The sequence below is a fragment of the Monodelphis domestica genome, chromosome 6, assembly GCF_027887165.1.
Source record: "Monodelphis domestica isolate mMonDom1 chromosome 6, mMonDom1.pri, whole genome shotgun sequence".
NCBI classification, from domain to species: domain Eukaryota; kingdom Metazoa; phylum Chordata; class Mammalia; order Didelphimorphia; family Didelphidae; genus Monodelphis; species Monodelphis domestica.
This window is the reverse complement of record NC_077232.1, coordinates 281,596,568-281,602,567: the sequence shown is the minus strand read 5'-3', so window position 1 is coordinate 281,602,567 and position 6,000 is coordinate 281,596,568.

Here is a 6,000-nt window from a genome sequence, read left to right as displayed (position 1 = left end):
ACCAGAGAGAGAGGAATAACTTTGCTGAGAGAAATTTGTTTAAACTGTCTTTGTCTTTCTTAGTGGGAGGCTGACTCCTATAGACTTTACCTAAGAGTGCTGATTGTTTGTTATTTATTCATGAGTTCTAGAAGTAATTTACTTTGAAGGGAAGTTTTAAAAAGTTCTTCATTTGGCAAAATTGCTCAAGTACCTCAAAAGAAGTCTGTAAAATTTCACATTGTTCTTAAATAAACTAGCTAATCAGTTAGAGAACTGGGTACAGACAAATAATCAAATCTGTGGGGACTACATTTAAGAATTTTGCACCCATTCCCTCTTAATATCTTCAAAAGGATTAGCTTTACTTAGGGAAAAAGTCAAGACAGATTTGGATACTATAGGATCCATATTTCAAAACTGGTAACAACAAGCCATATTTTGGGCAAAGAAAAATAAGGTTCAAAATTGAAAAAAGGAAGGTTGCAACAATATCAGTAATGAGTGAGGAAACAACTGTCTGGGCCAAAACTTCACTAAAGCAAGGAGAACTAAGTTCCTTGATAGAATTACCGGAAATACTTCACTCTCCATGGGCTAAAACCCCATAGCCCTGTTCTCTTATTCAAATTCTCCTTTATGCAGAATGGCAGTGTTAGTGTTCTAACCTTATTAGTTCTGTAAACATTTTCTCTCAAAACAGCCTTTACTTACCTCTAACTTCCCATTATCAATTCCATAATGTTTGTTTGGATATAATGTACAGAACGTGTGATGGTTCTTGGTTACTTTTCAGATCTCGCATTTTTTGGAGGGGGCCATTACTATTGCTCAAATTTCTGTTCTAAGGTAACTCATCTTTGGATTTGAGGAACTTCTGAATTATATCATATATTGCAATGTTAGTGACAAAGTCATCTGAACTGTTGCAATTTCCTCCTCATAAGTCTGACCATGGTAGATACATCATGTTCCTTTTTTATCTTAAACATACTTTACCACTCAAATAAAGGAAACTGTAAAGAAAATGTATATAAGTCTGATCACATAAAGAAGTGAAAAGACAGTTTTTTCATGTGGCATATTGTAATTGTGATATTATGGGGGTTGGAGTGTTGCTAGGGGTCTCGAATCAGAGATGGGGTGGGAGATAATGAAGGGTTAAACTTCTAACAATCTTGGTTTATTCCATCATGATTCTCCTCCAACAGGCTTCAGGCTTCTGCTTCTCAGGCTTCTGATTCTCACTGAGCCAGAAGCAATGTGTGTATTTATCTCCTCTCTACCAAACTAGCTCATTATGGGAATCAAATGGTCAACAAAAATAATTTTGACTTAGAGGCTGACATCTGGAGCCAGGGAGGGAATTGCTCTCTGCCTTTGTATCATTATTTTCAAGTTTGTGCTCTTCTCTGCAACTGTGCCCTCTTCCTGATTTCTTGAGGAGGAGAGGAGGGAGAGTTTGGGGGGGATTTAATCCCTTGGTCCCCCCAGTGGTAGAATTTGTATCATTAATGAAAAAATCTGGTAGAGAAAAGATCAAGTTTGTATTTTTGAAGGTTTAAGAATGAATTTTAAAAAGGTAAATTGAAAGGTAAAGTCTTTGAAACTTCTATAATTTCTACCCATATAAAGGTTTTAAATGAATGCTATTTTTCATTATACCTATACAAATTAGTCTCTTTAGTGTTATATGGCACACTTTGCACCTTTGAGATTTAATTGAATAAACATTGAATGAATTAAAATGAAGAAGTTCTCAGATTTAACCTTAGAAAAACCATCATAGCATAGATTACAACCTTTAAAGGATTTTTAGATTGTTGTCATGAATAGTTTTCATCCTGGCAAAATGAAATGAGACTTGACTTGGGTTTTCCTTATTTTTTAAAATGATCTCTAATTTGAATCCCTGCTTCATAAAGTAAGCAATATGTTGATCAATGATTGGATTGATATCCTAAATCTATAAAAATACATACTTTAAGGTAAAAACCCATCATTAACCCTAACCCTAACCTTATTTCTTAAATGAGACAGTATTGATTATTTACCTAAACCTAACCCTAAACCCTAACCCTTAACCTAACTAAACTCTAACCCTAAATTTGCCAATTCTAACCTTAGCATTAAAACTAACCCTAAACCTAAAATTAACGCTACCTTTCTGCTATCTCTTAACCCTAATCTTAAAAGTAAACCTATCCTTAAACCCAGCCCAAACCCTAACCTGAATCTGAACCTGAATCCTAAGCCAAACCCTTAGTCTAAAACCTAACCCAAACTCAAACCTTAAATTTGAGTTGATTCTAACATTAACCATGAACCTAACCCTAACTCCAAATTCTAACCCTTGCCCTAAATCTAACCCTAAACCCTAATTCTAACCCTAACCCTAACTCTGAATTCATGCCGAATCTAACCCTAACTTCTAACCCTAACCCTAAATTCTTAACCTAACCCTAATCCTAACCCTCACCCTCACCCTAAATCTGCCAATTCTAGCTCCTTGGAGCTCACATCCTCAGATGACTGGACTGAAACTTTTTCTAGCCCCTCCTTATAGAACTGAATTCTTAAGTGACTCATTTTGAGGAACCAGGAACAAAAAATATCTTTATTGTCTACCTCACAGGACTCATGGCAAGATCAATTGAGATTCTCAAAAAAGCTCCGAAAATTCCAAATATAAGGTCCTAGTAAAAATTGATTCATAATAATAATATGATTATGCATATTGGCATATTTTTAAAGGTAAAAAGAATTATGAGAGTTCAAAAGTTAAACATATCTGAAGGAGGAAGATAAGATACTTTAATTATACTTTGAGAAAGGCGAGGATTTGGACTATCACTTAGATGCAAAGGTAAAGGAATTGTCTCCCTTATGAAACCCTAAAATCTTTGTGGTGAAAATGACCATAGAGTCCTCAGTTATAGACCTCTAAGCTCTATAATATCAGAGTCTGTTTCATTAACACCAAACTAATTTGTATCTATTCTGATACTGTGTGATATTGGGCAGAGAGGTGGCTCTGCCACCTCTATAGGTGTCAGAGTATCAGACCTCAAGTTAGGAATCCAGTTTGAGACCCTAGCTGTTTGACCCTGGTCAAGTCATTTAACCCTGATTGCTTTTTCCCCATCTGTAAAGTCAGCTGAGGAAGGAAATGGCAAACCATTACAGTAGGTTTGCCAAGAAAACCCCAAATGAGGTGCCGAAGAGTTGGTAATGACTGGCATCCTTTTGAACAACTAGCTATCAATAATGAATTCATCATTAATTCATGTCAGCAGAATATAGAAAATGTGGATCATGAATTTTTCACTGGGGCAGAAGGGGCAAGGCATAAGCCTTGGGGAAAATGACCAATGATGAATGGAACTGGAATATAGTTAGAAACTGAGAATAGTGCAGGAAAGGTAGGCTCTACTAAGTACATCTGGCATGAAATACTTTGGAACTGTGACTGGAACTACCCGTGAGGCCAATGTTGAAAAGAAGTTCCTTGACCTCTAACCCCATTAATGAAGTGAATAGGAAATGCTAAAACCACAAGTTATGATAAAACAGTTGTTTGGGGGAAGTCTTCAGGGGTGGTATGATATATAAATAAATAAATAAGGGAAGGGAAATTCTTAGTAATGATTTGAAACATTGGTCTTACATCTAGCTTAGTTTTAAAGTTAGTATCTTGAGCCTCTTTATGTCCCTTTGGTAACTAGCATTGGTATCATAACTCCCTTATATTTTGTTCTTCTCAGAGGCAAATAGTTCTTAGTGTTCAAAAATCTGAATCATATGATAAAAATCATAGATTTAGAAATCACAATCAACTTCAGGGCTCTTTTCATTTTAACGAGTAAGTATTTTTTAATAGTATGGTGGCAGTATATCTGAAAGCTTCTTTCAGATGTTCAAATTCTAAAACTTTTATTACATCTATGTGTTTTAAAAGTCATTTCTCCCTCTTCCAACAAAACAAAAATGGGCAGAGAGATGATATGCCAAAACAGCAGGATCATGAAAGTCTACTTAACCACTCAAATCCTCATTTGTAAAACAAAATAACACTTAGCACACAGGGTTATTATGAGGATGAAAATAGATAGTGTGAACAAAGGACTTGGCAAACTTTAAAGGTATTACTATTTTAATTTGGAAGTGTGGGTTTTCTGCCCCATTCTAAAAATTATGAACAGAACATCTAGGTTCAAATATGACCTCAGACACTTCCTAGCTCTGTATCCCTAGGCAGGTCACTTAACTAACCCTTACTTCTCTTCTTTCTTGGAATCAATCCTTAGTATCAATTCTAAGACAAAAGATAAGGGTTTTAAAACAAAGCTATGCAGCAAGAACACTTAGCAACCTTCAAAAAAAGATATCAAAATATTCAATATTCATCAAAGATATCTCCCAGAAAAAAAATTCTACTGCTGATTCAGGTACCATAGGCAAGTTTACTTTTTCCTCTTCAATTTTTTTTCAATACAAAGTTACAAAAATTAAGCTTTCTCCAGTTAGTGATTTTAGTGTTTTATTCTCTTTTATATAGCGGAGATATATTAAGACAATTTTGTTTAGCTTTCAAAAATGATCAGGCCCACTAAAATTAGTCAGCCTTTAACATTTTCCCAGTGCTTTGTACATTGTAGCATTTAATTAATGTTTTTTTCCTCTGGGTGGCATGGAGGTGACCCTAAGTTTTTTGAGGTTATACTTTGGCAGGTTTTGCTACTAACCTAGAGAGACTTGGAATGTGAGCCTGGGGAGAACCAGGACAAGGCTAGCTGATTTATCAGCAGGCAGTTATAGGAATATGGTATTTTTAGCCATTCCAATTCCTTTCCACCATTGCTAAGGCTTAAAAGAGTTATTTGTGATTTTCAGGAGTTCCCTCTCTGGTGAAATCACCGATCAAAGTATGGGCCATACAAGTAACTGACAATCCATGTTATATTAATACAAGCAAGGACAAGTGTGGTTTTATGATATTCTACTTATGTATGGCAAAAATGAGACATATCTTAGATATATGTAGGGAAAACAGTAACCTGATTTCTTTCTTGATCTTGTAGTAAAGAGGTTTGTTTCAAGAAGAACAAATTACTTTCTCCATCAGCTCTAAACTTTATGTTGAAATGATGAGGTAGGTGTTAGAACTCCTATTTTTAGACTTGGGTATATTAGGTTAAAGCATGGCCTTCTGAAAATAGAACTGAACTAGGAATCAGGAATCCTATGGACATATAGGCCTTTTAATCAAGCCTCAGTTTCTTCATTATTAAAGTTCAGGGGTTTGATCCAGTTGATTGTTGAGATACCTTCTAGAGCTAACATGGATGACAAACTCAAAGGTTTTAGCACAGATTTTTGAAGCTTTTACTTTTTGTCCCTTGCTTAATTAGTGGTTTGCCCTATTCTTTGTTGTTTGTGATGGCTGTTGTGCTCATTAAACTATAGATTTGAATCTTACATGGTTCTTGATTTTTAGTTTACCTTTTTAATTTTAGTAATTAGTTTTAGTAATTAAAACCTACTGATTTATGATTGGATCATTCTTCTGACCTACTTTTAAAATCCACTGAAGCTACTAATTTATTTTTCATAAGAAAGGTAATTGATTAGTTTTTAACTTTTTTCAATTTTACTTAAATTGTACAACTAATCTTATGTGATCTTGTATTCTCTTTGCCTTAGTGAAATTTTAGATATGTTTTAATTTCATTTCTGTTGATTATAGAAACATGAAACATTGGGCATAGATGTCCAAGAAGATGGACAGATTAAAAATCCTAGAATAAAATAAATTAAAATAAAATAAATTCTAGAATAAAAATTAATAGAATAAATCAAACAATCATGGTAAATATATTATTCTAATAGCAAGGAAATGAATACTAAATAGGTCCTATTTTAAAAAGAATTGAATGTTTTTATTATAAATGTATTATATTAGGTTCTCATCCTATTTAATTAAATTAAAGTTTTGTTCATAGTAATTAAAAAAAATCTCAC